We start from the raw sequence: 14,226 nt of genomic DNA, 5'->3' as shown, positions 1-14,226 counted from the left end.
AAAATCAAAGACAAGTAACTTCACAAAGAAAGCACTTTTATTGTCATGAAACTTAAAGGTGAGTAATCTATGTCCATTTTTTATTCCAAATATATTTATTACAATTATGTTTATTGAATTACTTATTTCTTTTCAAATTGATTATAGATTTAAGATTCTACCCATTGACATAGCATTGGTTATTGGCATTACATTGGACAATGCTTGATATTCTTGATTATACACCAAATTGATGTACTTGATTAATGAGCTCATATATTGTTATTCTCAACCTGTGCACACGGGTAAAATTAAACATCTATAATTGGGGCCCAATGTATTCTTTACTTATTTTAAAAAAAAGGATTATGGTATAGATTACTCGTTAAATAAGTATATTCACATTATTATTATTATTATTATAAATATGTAAGGAAAACTTATGAGTTTGTTTCACTCATGAATTTTGCACAATTTTAGCTTGATTATTTGCTAAATCTTGTGAGTATAGAACGTTTTTGATGTGTTTGTTAGTGTTGTTTTGAAGATTGGAAAAGACGATGCAAAAAAAGGTACTAAATTGAACGAAGAGGCCAAAAATAAAAAAGTGGAGCAGAAAGGCAGTGCTTAGGCGCTGCGTTCGAAGCGCCTAAAAGCTACGAGACATAAAAAAAACGAAGAATCTAACTCGAGAGGGAACGTACAACGTCTAGGCATTGCAACCATAGCGCCCAGACGTTTCCAACGGCGCTTAGGCGCTACCTAGATTTGTTCGCGGCACTTAGGCGCTGCACTGGGGTTGTCTAGGGCGCATTTTTGGCCCATTTCCATAAAAATCCTACTTTCTATACAAACAGAGGGGCACCTCTAAATACAGATTTCTCACACTTTTGAAGGGGATTCACACATTGAGAGGCAAGATAACATAATTGGAGAATCAAAAGAAGAATTCAAATGAAGAAAACATCAAGTAATTGAAGGTTTAACACATTGATTGGAAGATGCAAGAGATATTGGTGCAAGAATTCTACTTTTTCTTCTACATTTTTACTACAAATTTGGTGGTATATTTTAAGACAATTGATTATTAATTAGATGATTTGTGAACAATGATTGCGTAGACATGCGGATTATTTGTTTAGACCACATGTTAAAATCCGGTAAATTGATATAATGTGTAGAGATACCTATATTGATTGCTGCGGTCGTGTGTGAATTCTTAGAACCAATGTTTCGTTTAATTAAATTTAATTTACATAGAGATATGAAATTAAACTAATTAAGTAGGCTCAATGAGAACTCAAGAGGGGTAAGTTGAATACAATAGAAGAATTCGATCGAACACTACCTTAAGTTTTATGAATCTTGATTTATGAAGTAAAGGTGACAAATAGGTGAAATTGTTCCGCCCTAACGTCCATTTATTGTTTGAATTCTCAATCACTTTTCATTGAATCCAATCACATTTTTAAGTCTTTAGAATAAAAATCACATTTAATCATTGTTAACTTGTTGTACAATTTTGTTTCGCAAGTGTACGATCCGTAACAAGTAATAGTGGACCTAAGAGTCCGGTTATCGATCCCACGAGGACTATTTTGTAGCACTTAATTTAATCTTTCTTTAACTACTATTTGACGAATGTAAATAAAAAACAATGATTAAATATGATTTTTATTCTAAAGACTTAAAAATGTGATTGGATTTAATGAAAAGTTATTGAGAATTCAAACAATAAATGGACGTTAGGGCGGAACAATTTCACCTATTTGTCACCTTTACTTCATAAATCAAGATTCATAAAACCTAAGGTAGTGTTCGGTCGAATTCTTCTATTGTATTCAACTTACCCCTCTCGAGTTCTCATTGAGCCTACTTAATTAGTTTAATTTCATATCTCTATGTAAATTAAATTTAATTAAACGAAACATTGGTTCTAAGAATTCACACACGACCGCAACAATCAATATAGGTATCTCTACACATTATATCAATTTACCGGATTTTAACATGTGGTCTAAACAAATAATCCGCATCTCTACGCAATCATTATTCACAAATCATCTAATTAGTGATCAAGTAATTAAATGTATTAAGAACAATATTAAAATCAACACATGAAATAAAAAAGTACTAGAATCTCAATTGCATGAAATAAAGGGTTCCAAAAGATTACATTGTTCGCTCTAACATGAAATTTAACTACTCATAATAATGGAAGAAAAATAGGAGATTGTCTTAGAATACATCACCGAGTTTGAAATAAAGATATGGAAGAAAAAGTGGAATTCTTGCACCAAGATCTCCTTCCTCTTCCAATGAGTGCTTCCAATCTTCAATTCTTAGTGTTAATCTTCTTAAATTTCTCCCTTGAATCTCCCTTCTTGTTGTTTTTCTCTCCAATATGTCAAGAACGCGTGACTTGATCCCATAGATTTTTAGTGTGCGGCTCCCCCCTCGTTTAGGTCTTCAATCCTGTGTTTATATTGTCTTGGAGTTTAGGGAAAGATTTGGAGATGAGTTGGGCCGAAAAAGAATGGTAAAAATCTAAAAAAATTACTCTCGCACGGCGGTGCCTAGGCGCTGCGATTTCTGTCAAAATTTCAGCATCATGGAGCCTAGGCGCTGAGGAATAGCGCCTGGGCGCTGAGGACTACTTCGGTTGCACTGGACAGCTTTCAGTATTTTTATCATAACTTTTTCGTTCGATATCCAATTGAAGTGATTCAAGATGCATTGGAAAGCTAATTCAAAGGACTACAATTTTGCTTCAGGAATAATTCTCCAATTCGATTGTTTTCTATGTCAAAAATGAGTCTAAATGTGAGATGAAAACTCCGGCGCAAAACTTTTTGGTTGGAAGATGATTTATGATCATATCTTGACTAAATTTGATCCCTTTGACACCTTCCTTTGTCCATTTTGCTTCTAGAACTCTCGGATCTTCATTTCAAGTTTCGACACGACTTTTGATTAATTGCATTTTAATCCTCGAACTTTGGATCTCTTACATTTTGGTCATTTCATCCAATTTCGCCAGCTCTTGCCTATTTCCTTCATTTGACCTCTTTTAGCTCTAGTTTTCTCCATTTCCATCAATCTACAAAACAACACCAAAATCACCTGTTAGCACTTCTAAAATACTCTCCAAGATAGCAAAATCATGAAATTAATGGCATAATATAATGAGTGTAAATCACTCATCAATTATTTTTCTTCCTTCATTATGAATAGATAAATTCATTTTTAGGACGAATAATGTACCCAATTGGTATCCTTTACATTTTCTTATTAAACTTCTTGATTTTTACAGTTTCATGTGTTGATTTTACTATGAAGTAAATGCATTAAATTACTTGATCAATAATTTGATGATTTCATGAATCCTTTACGAATATAGATATGAGTTTAAAATTTAGACCATATAGTAAAATTCGATAAATTGGTATAACAAGTAGAGATACATATATCATTTATTGCGATCATAATTGGATTTATATGACAAAAAACTCGTTTAACTAAGTTGAATTTACATAGAGATATAAAATTTAACTAGTTAAATAGGCTTAATGAGAACTCGGAAGGGATAAATTGAATACAATAGGAGAATTCGACCAAACACTACATTAGATGTGAATCTTAATTTATAAAGATGATCAATATGTGAAGTTATTCTGCCCTAACATACATTCATTATTTGATTTTCCAATCAATTGTGTGTGCATCCATTTATTTTCTAGAATTTAGATTAAAACTCAAATCTTACAACTTTTTATTTGTTTTCATCAAATAGTGGTTAAAGAAAAATTGGATTAAGTAATAGAATATAGTCATTGTGGGATCGACAACCCAAACTCTCTGATCCATTATTACTTGTTACGGTCCGTACACTTGCGAAAATAAAATTGACAACGTGTTTTTGGCGTCGTTGTCGAGGACTTATTTACTTTTAGTCAAAATTTATTTTGTTTTTTACTGCTATTTGTTCGTTAATTTTCTTTATTTTCAAAAAAAATGGTGTTCATTGTATGCTCCGTACCCAAGGCGACGATCTTAAACCATTTGATTCGAAAATAGAATGTACCTTCAGATGAAGACGCAAAAAATGCAAACAAAATAGCAACATCGAATGGCTGACAATCAACAAATTCATATCTCTATTCAACCAATTGGATAAATGACCGAAAGAGTGGTGGCACCACCAAAACAGTAGCATGAGCGAAGGGAAATAAGTTAAAGAGATTTGCCAGTATTATGCCTATAGCAGTACCCACGCACTCAGTATCGTGTATCCAGATTTTGGGGTGAATAACTTTCAGATCATACCAGATTGGATTAACTTGATGAGCAATACTCTTCAGTTTTACGGGTTACCTCATGAAAACCCGAATACACATATCTCCAGATTTCTCAGAAACTGTCAGAACTTTCCTGATCTGGGGATTAATGAATATGTTATTAAACTACGGATATTTCCATTTGCATTGAGAGATGCTGCATTAGAGTGGTTGGATGCGGAGCCTCATGGGAGCATTACTACATGGGAAGAACTGACGAGAAAATTCTGCAACAAATTTTTTCCACCAATAAGAGTAGCTAAAATCAGATTGGAGATTCAAACTTTTCAACAGAAAAATGGAGAAAGCTATCACAAGGCATGAAATAGATTTAATAAGCTGATGAGAAAATGTCCAAACCATGGAATCATTATAGGCAATCAAGTGCAGTACTTCTACACTGGACTTACACCACTGTCAAAATCTCAAGTCGATGGCTCAACTGGTAAATCAATTATAGGAAAATCAGTACAACAAACCATGAAACTATTTGAGTTAATTGTCACCGCACATTCAATGTTCTCATCAGAAAGGGTGGCACCATAAAAAACTGGTGGAATGTATAAATTAGACAGCACAGCAGTTACCAACACTCAAATTGCAGCATTAACAAAACAGGTAGAGTTATTGGTGAAATTACAAACAAAATAAGCACATGCAGTGATAGTCGGTCCATCATGTGAAAACTGCTAGGCTAATTATCTAACAGAAAACTGCATCTGTGAGCTTTTCAGAGGAACATGTGAACTTCATTCAGAATGGTTCTCGAAATTTTAATTCATTTCCTCAAACATACAACCCAGGATGTAGACAACACCCAAATTTCAGATGGTCAGATAATCAGCAATTAACGGTTCAAACAATGCCCAACAAGAGAAAAAATCAAGTTTGAAGGAGATATTCAACCAGTACATGCAGAAGATAGATAAGGTGTTTTAGCAGATTGACACTAACTTTTAGAATCAACAAGCATCCATCAAAAAGCTGAAAAACACAAATTGGTCAGATAGCTCAACAGCTTACAGAACGCCTGTAAGGAACATTGTTAGGCAACACAATGATCAATCCAAAAGAGCAAGTACAAGCTATTACAATCAGAAGTGGAGTACAATTTTTAGAGATACATGTGAAGATACCAGAGAAAAACGACAAAGAAGTAATAGGTGAAGAGGCCGAGAAAGAAGCAAAGTCTGAACCACTAACTAACGAAGAAGACGAAAGGAAAGAAACATTCATAGTTAGAGCACCAAGCCCCGTGAAATCTTATGTGCCACCAATTATCTTTCCTCATAGGCTACAGAGAAAGAAGTTGGACAAGCAGTTTGCCAAATTTGTGGAGATTTTCAAGAAGCTACACATAAATATCCCGTTTGCAGATGCAATAGCCCAAATGCCCAGTTATGCAAAATTCTTGAAGGAGATTCTGTTTAACAAAAGGAAGCTGGAAGAACATGAGACAGTCTGCCTGAACAAGGAGTGCAGCACAATTCTATTAAAATAGCTACCTCCTAAACTAAAAGACAAAGGGAGTTTCATGATACCTTGCACAATTGGTTTTAATTATTTTGAGCATTCTTTATGTGATTTAGGTGTCGGTGTTAATTTGATGTCCCTCTTTGTTTACAGGTCTCTTGAATTGGGAGAAGCAAAACCTACAACAATCTTCTTGCAACTAGCCGATAGATCAATAAAACGATTGAAGAAAATTATTGAAGATGTGCTAGTGAAGGTTGATAAATTTATTTTTCTGACTGACTTCATCATTTTGGACATAGAGGAGGATTCAAACATCCCTCTAATCTTGGGAAGACCTTTCTTAGCTACTGGAAGAACGCTGATAGATGTTTACAAAGGAAAGATAATTCTTCGGGTGGACAATAAGCAAGTCATATTCAACGTGTTCAAGGCGATGAAACGTCTATTGACTTTAGACACTTGTTGCCAAGTAGACATTCTTGAAGAGCTTTTGGTAGATACATTTAAGATAGAGGATCAAACGAATCTTTGAAAAGCAGAAATGCACAATTGGAGGCAACTAGTGCAGACAAGAACTGAAGGTGCTATAAAGTTAGTCAAACAACTAATAGGAAGGAGACATTGGCAGTATGAGTCTCTTCGTGACAACCGTTCATCCCTGGTACCATCAGTTGAGAAGGCCCTCACTCTTGAATCGAAGCCCATGTCATCCCATCTCCAATATGTATATTTAGGATATTATACAATACTTCAAGTAATCATTGCGAATGATATGACAAGGGAAGAGAAGAATAAATTGTTGGAGGTACTAAGGATGCACAAAATGAGAATTAGATGGACAATAACCGACATCTGAGGAATCAGTCCAACTCTTTCCATGTACAAGATTCTAATGGAGGATGTGTCAAAGCCATCGGTGGAAGGACAACGCAGATTAAATCCCACCTTGAAAGAAGTAGTGTGAAAAGAATCGCTGAAATTGCTGGACGCAGGAATAATTCATCTCATATCTCATAGTTCGTGGGTGAGTCATGTACATGTTGCGCCTAAAAATGGTGGAATCACTGTGGAAAAGAATGAGAACAATGAGCTAACACCAATACAGGAAGCTAAACCAGAAAGGACCATTTTTCGTTGCCATTCATTGATCAGATGTTGAAGAGGCTGGCCGGGTATTTTCATTACTGCTTTCTGAACAGATATTCAAGGTACAATTAGATAGTTCTTACTTCAGAAGACCAAAAGAAAACAACATTCACATGCACCTATGGAACGTTTGGATTGAAAATGATGCTTTTTGGTCTATGCAACGCACCTACAACCTTTCAGCGGTGTATGATGACCATATTTTCTGACATGGTAGAAAAGTACATTGAGGTTTTCATGGACGATTTTTCTGTGTTTAGAGATTTCTTTGATGACTACTTAGATCGGCTGTCTCTCGTATTGCAAAGATGTGAAGAGAATAATCTAGTGCTAAATTGGAAAAAATGTCATTTCATGGTAAAATGGGGAATAGTACTGGGACACGAAATTTCTGTACAGGGCATTGACGTGGACAAAGCTAAGGTATAAGTGATTGAGAAATTGTAGTCACTTAATTTAATAAAAGGCATAAGAAGTTTTCTGGGACATGTAGGGTTTTATAGAAGGTTTATCCAAAACCTTGTAAAGATTACAAAATTGATATGCAACATGATAGAGAATGATGTACCGTTTAATTTTTCTGAAGAGTGCTTAAAGGCTTTTAACACTTTGAAGGAAAATTTGACATTGACACATGTAATAGTGGTACCAGAATGGGAATTGCCTTTTGAGCTCATGTGTGATGCAAGTGATTTTGCAGTGGTGGCTTTGCTAAGGCTACGCAAAGGAAAAGAATTCCATGTTATCTACTACGCCAGCAAAACATTGACAGATGTTCAGATCAACTATACAATAATTGAAAAGGAGATGCTCGTAATGGTTTTTGCTTTCGATAAATTTATCTGATTGGGTCCAAGGTGATAGTCTATACGGACCATGTTGCTTTGAAGTATTTGCTTGAGAAGAAGGATGTGAAACCGAGGCTAATTCTATGGGTTCTGTTGCTACAAGAATTTGACATCGAGATTCATGATTAAAAATGAATAGAAAATCAGGTAGCGGATCACTTATCAAAGATAGAGCAATTGCAAGATTCAGATGATGTGGATATTAATGAGGTCTTCCAAGATGAGCAGTTATTGCAGATAGAAAAGGCTCCATGGTATGCAAACATTGTTAATTACTTAGCTAGTGGCTATATGGATCCAAATCTCACCTATCAGCAGAAGAAGAAGTTACTTCGTGAAGCGAAATTCTATTATTGAGATGATCTAATTTATACAGGAAATGGACAGACTAGATCATCAGGAGATGTGTGTCAGATGATGATATTAAATCGATCATTTCACGGGTTCATGCTTTGGCTTATGGAGCATCGAAGGTGCTTCAATATGGTTTCTTTTGGCCTACGTTGTTCAAGGACTGTCATAGTTTCTACAGGTCATGTGATAACTGTCAAAGAACATATAACATATCAGCTCGTCAGTAGCAAATGTGCTTCAATGTGGTTTCTTTTGGCCTACGTTGTTCAAGGACTGTCATAGTTTCTACAGGTCATGTGATAACTGTCAAAGAACATGTAACATATCAGCTTGTCACGAAATACCACTTGTTACATTCTGGAGATAAAAATATTTAATGTCTGAGAGGTTGATTTTATGGGTCCTTTTCCATCATTTTACAACAATCGATACATTCTAGTAGCAATGGACTATATCTCTAAATGGGTGGAAGCTAAAACATTGCCTACAAATGATGCAATGGTAGTGGTAGATTTCATAAAGAAACATGTCTTTGACCGCTGTGGATCACCTAGGGCCATAACAAATGATGGGGAAACTCACTTCTGCAATCGGTTATTCTAGGTAGTTCTGTATAAGTATGGGGTACAACATCGAATCGCCACTCCTTACCAGCCTCAAACAAGTGGACAGGTGGAAACCTCTAACAGACAATTGAAAAGAATTCTGGAACTCAATGTGAATGCATCTCGAAAAGACTAGTCAAAGAAATTGAACGATACTTTATGGGCATATCGCATAGCGTACAAGACACCTATTGGCATGTCCCCATATCAACTTGTCTTTAGAAAAGCATGCCACCTACTAGTGGAGTTTGAGCACAAAGTATATTAGGCATTGAAGCAGTTGAAAATGGACCTCGAAAAGGCTGGAGAAAAAAGAATTCTACAATTGTATGAATTGGAAGAACTCAGGAGAAAAGCTTACGAGAATGCATCTATCTACAAAGAGAGGACAAATCAGTGGCATGATAAAAATATTCAGCAGCGAATTTTTAGAGTAGGAGATCAAGTGCTACTGTATAACTCCAGGCTTAAACTCTTCCCAGGAAAGTTAAAATCCAAATGGTCTGGACCGTTCACGGTTGCCCAAGTATTTCCTTATGACGCAGTTGAATTGTACCACCCAACAAAATGAAACTTCAAAGTTAACGGTCAATGTATTAAGCACTACATAGAAGAGTTGCCCACCACCAAAGAAAGCATTGAGTTGACTATTCCAGAATAATCGCAGTACCAAGTCCAGATAATGACTTAAAATAAGCGTTTCTTGGGAGGCAACCCAAGCTTTACCCTTTATTTGATTATTAGCCTTTGTTTTAATTTTATTATTCTTTTGATACTCTATGCTATAGTAATAATACTCTCTTTTGTTTTTTGTAGGAGAATTCCCAATGGAAGGTTACATTAAGCGTAGGATGAAGCTCAAGTTATAAAATGTAGGGAACTGGTGCTATGAGGAGGAGGTTAAAAAATATATATATATTGGGGTAATATGACTGATAAGAGTGTAAAATACCATATTTTTCCCTCTTAATTATTACATTCATATGATTATATTATGTCAAAATGTACTCATTACTCTTATGTTTTGGTTTAGGTTGGATTTTGGTGAAAACAGTGAAATTTGGAAGAAACAAATGAAAAATGACCAAAGCAAGAAGTGAAAGTTCAGGGACCAAGTTGCAAATAATTCATAGATGAGATGGGCAATGGAATGATGATTTGAGTAATTTAGGAGTCCATTGGTGCAATTAGAAGTCAAAAGAAGTTAAATATGCCTATAATATTTTCACAAATCAAATTTCAACTGGATATAAGGATTTTCAGATTTTGAGACGAAGATTGAGATCAACGTTTGACCTAGTAAACATCTGAATTTGGAAAGAGCTATTTCTATCAAGATTGTAGTAATTTGAGCTAGCTTTCCAATGAAATTTGAATCACCTCAATTGGATGTCGGAAGAAAATATTATGACCAAAATACTGAAAGTAGTCGCACAGAAAATTCTAGCCGAAAATTTACTTTCCTTATTCGGTTTAACCTCTTGTGGAAACGCGTTTTGCACATGGTTTTAACCCCAAAAGCGTCCCAGAACGCCTCCATTCATTCTCGATCACTTTTCTCTCATCCTCGGTACAAAAAATTCCATGAAGAACTAAAATCTTTGGTGAAGTTACGAAGGAACTCATTGAATTTGGAGATTTCACGTCATAATTTCATATAATTCGAACTCTCTTTGCTTAATAATTTCTAGATTTGGATTTTCTCGTTATGAATTAGTATTGAAATTTGTTTACTTTTAATAAATTTCTCATGGATTCAGTCATGCTTTTTCTATTGTTAAATTAAACTATTTGTTGAGTTTCAATTTAAATTACTTACTATTGAGATTATTTTAACTTTTATCAAATCCTTCATAGATCTAGCCATGCTCTTTCTATCGAATGATTGAAATAATTGTTGAATTTTAATCTTAATATAACTTTATTGGCGGATTGATTACTGCCTTATGCCCGACGTATTGGTCGATTTTTGATCTTGTTCTAATAAAAATGTGCGAATGTGTTATAGAAAATCTAGATTCTAGAAATATAATTGGAATAAAATTGGACTTCATTGTTAAATCTTCCAATTAGAGAGTTGGGAAGAAAACCTCTAATTGAGTAAAAATACATGAATTATTGATGTTGATTGATCCAATCCAATGGGGGAACTCCGACGCTTCACTAATTTCGCATATTGATAATTAATTTTTATTCAAAGAGAAAAATCATTCCCACATTTAATTACGAAAACCCTAGTTTGTTTGATCCTTTGAGAAAATTTCCATCTCCCTGTGGATATAACACCCCAAAGCTGTACTAAAATCATCGCGTTATTCTTTGGGCGTAATCAAAATTTGGCACCGTTGCCGGAGAGACGGTACAAATAATTGAAAGATTCTTGAGCAAAAGGGTGACTTCGTTGCTCTTTTACATTTTTTTAGTTAGTTTAATTTTATTAGTTCTTATTCTGTTATTTCTCACAAAATTCCATATTTTTTGGTGCTTTATGAACAGAGATCGAGACGAGCGGAGACGATTCATTACAAGGCCGCAACCAGTGTTTGAATCTCTTCCTAACCCTCTCTTTGATACTGAATCTATTGGCACACACATCACATCACATAACACAATGACTGATAGTGAACACGAAGATGCACCAACTAGAACTTTGCATGATTATCTTCATCCCACACGCACATCTACACCATCATGCATTATATTTCTACCTAATATGCCACGTATGGACCTTAAACCAAGAATGATTCAACTTCTTCCCACCTTTCACGATCTTGAAAATGAAAACCCATACGTGCATATTAGGGAATTTGAAGAGGGGGTTGCAACTTTACACAATCAACGTAGTACAATGGATGCAGTCAGGCTTAAATTTTTTTCTTTTTCTCTTAAAGAAAGAGCAAAGAGCTGGTTGTATTCATTGCGACTACGTTCAGTTGGGACTTGGGCTAAAATGACTCAACATTCTTTGGAAAGTACTTTCCCCACCACAAAACAACTGCATTGAAAAAGCAAATCTCGTCTTTCACTCAAAAGGAGAGTGAAACTTTATATCAAGCGTGGGAAAGGTACAAAGAATTGCAAGCCCTTTGCCCCCACCACGGTTATGAAAGTTGGCGCATTGTGAGTTATTTTTATGAGGGATTATTACCTAGGGAGCGTCAATTTATTGAAATGATGTGTAATGGTGAATTTTTGTAAAAAGATCTGGATGAGGTTATAGACTACTTAGATGACTTAGTTGAGAAAGCCCATACCTGGACTGGACCTAGTGCCACCGAGAGTACTAATAGGTTACGATCCATTGGAAACCTGAATAGCATAGGTATTTATCATCTTAAGGAGGAAGATAACCTTAGACCAAAGGTAGAAACCCTTACCAGAGAACTTGAAAACTTGCGTGCTAAGGATTCAAAAATCACTCGATCTGTTTCTCGTGTTGAGCCTTTAGAGCCTTGTTTTTTGTGTGGAGGGAGTGATCATCCAGCACAAGAGTGTGCTACTTATGCTGAGATGAGAGGACTTTATGAGGAACACTGTAATGCTTTAGGTATATATCAAAAGCCCTACACCTCTTACTACGAGGCCTATAACCCAGGGTGGCGGAATCATCCCGACTTTAGCTGGAAGTCTGAGAACCAACAACATGCCCAACAAACTCGAGCTTACAATGCACCCCCACGTCAACCCATGTCCTCTAGGAATTCTTTAGAAGATACCCTACATGCATTCATCGAGGCACAAGGCAAAACAAATAAAAAATTTGAGACTATGATTGCCCAGGTAGTCGAGGAAAACAAAGAGATAAAGAATCATATGTCTAAATTAACCAATGTCTTAGCTGTAGCGGAACGTGGGAAGTTACCAGCTCAAGCTCAACCAAACCAAAAGGGCAACACATGGCACAAACCTCAGGATCCAAAGAAACCAATTTTAAGGAGGCGAATGCCATAACCACTAGATCGGGAAAAGTTGTAGAACCAACCCCTCCACCTAGAGAGAACAGAAAAGAGCCAAGTGAGCCTAATAAGAGCAGTCCTAGTGAGGAAGTTATGGAAAACCTAGCTAGAATACCTTTCCCTTAAGCTCTCAAGCCACTTCGAAATCAACAGGTCGGCATAATGAAATCCTAGAACACCTCAGACAAGTCAAAATCAATTTGCCTTTCTTGCATGTAATCTCCCAAGTTCCTACATATGCTAAAGTCCTTAAAGACTTATGGACTGTGAAGAGGAAACATCATGTCAAGAAAACCACTTTCCTGACCGAGCAAGTGAGTGCTATGATAGAACAAAGGATCCCACCAAAGTATAAGGACCCTGGTTGTCCTACCATTTCTTGTGTCATTGGGAATCGTGAGTTTGCACAAGCCCTTCTTGATTTAGGAGCTAATATCAACCTCATGCCCTATGCTATATACTTGTTGCTAGGTCTAGGAGAGATGAAACCCATCTCAGTGGTGCTACAATTAGCTGACCGATCCACCATACAACCAAGGAGAGTAGTTGAGATGTGTTAGTTCAAGTTGATAAATTTTACTATCCCGTTGATTTCTTGGTATTAGATGTGAAGGTTGAGGTGGATGTTAACTCTAAAATCCCTATTATACTCGATAGACCTTTCCTTGCTACAACTAATGCTCTTATCAATTGCAGGAATGGTCTGATGAAGTCGATGAATGACATCAAACCTACAACCTACGGAAGAAGATGAATGACATCAAACCTACATGATTGATGCACTCACTCAGGAAGAAGCACCCACAACAATTGATTCTGACCCTTTGAACTCTTTTATCCTAAATTCTGAAATTTTATGTAGTTTTGATGTTAATGAGTATGCTAACATTTGTGCTGTTTTTGCAAAATTGCAGGACTACGGGACTTCACCATAGCAACCCAAGTTTGAAGAATTGCCAGAAAGGACTGGAGGACAGAAGCCATCAAGTATTGAAAGCCCTAAGCCAGAATTGAAACAACTTCCTACAGGACTGAAACATGTGTTCCTTGGACCAGGTGATACCTTTCCTTTCATTATCTCGTCAGAATTGGATACATTACAATGTAAACAACTTTTAAACATTCTGAATGAACACAAATCTGCATTAGGGTGGACCATAGCTGACATCAAAAATATTAGTCCTTTAATCTTTTCCCATAGGATTCATCTAGGGAAAGGGGCTAATCCTAGGAGAGACCCACAACATAGGCTAAACCTCACAATGAAGGAAGTGGTAAAGAATGAGATACTTAAATTGCTAGACCCAGGAATCATTTACCCAATTGCAGACAGTAAATGGGTCAGCCCTACACAGGTAGTCCCCAAGAAGTCAAGTGTCACTGTAGTAAAAAATGAAATTGGTGAATTAGTCCCCACAAAAATGGTAATTGGTTGGCGCATGTGCATTGATTATAGGAAATTAAATGCTACCACTTATAAGGACCATTTTTCCCTTTCCCTTTTGGACCAAATACTTGAACGTGT

Source organism: Olea europaea, chromosome 1, assembly GCF_002742605.1.
Source record: "Olea europaea var. sylvestris chromosome 1, O_europaea_v1, whole genome shotgun sequence".
NCBI classification, from domain to species: domain Eukaryota; kingdom Viridiplantae; phylum Streptophyta; class Magnoliopsida; order Lamiales; family Oleaceae; genus Olea; species Olea europaea.
This window is presented reverse-complemented; position numbering follows the sequence as displayed.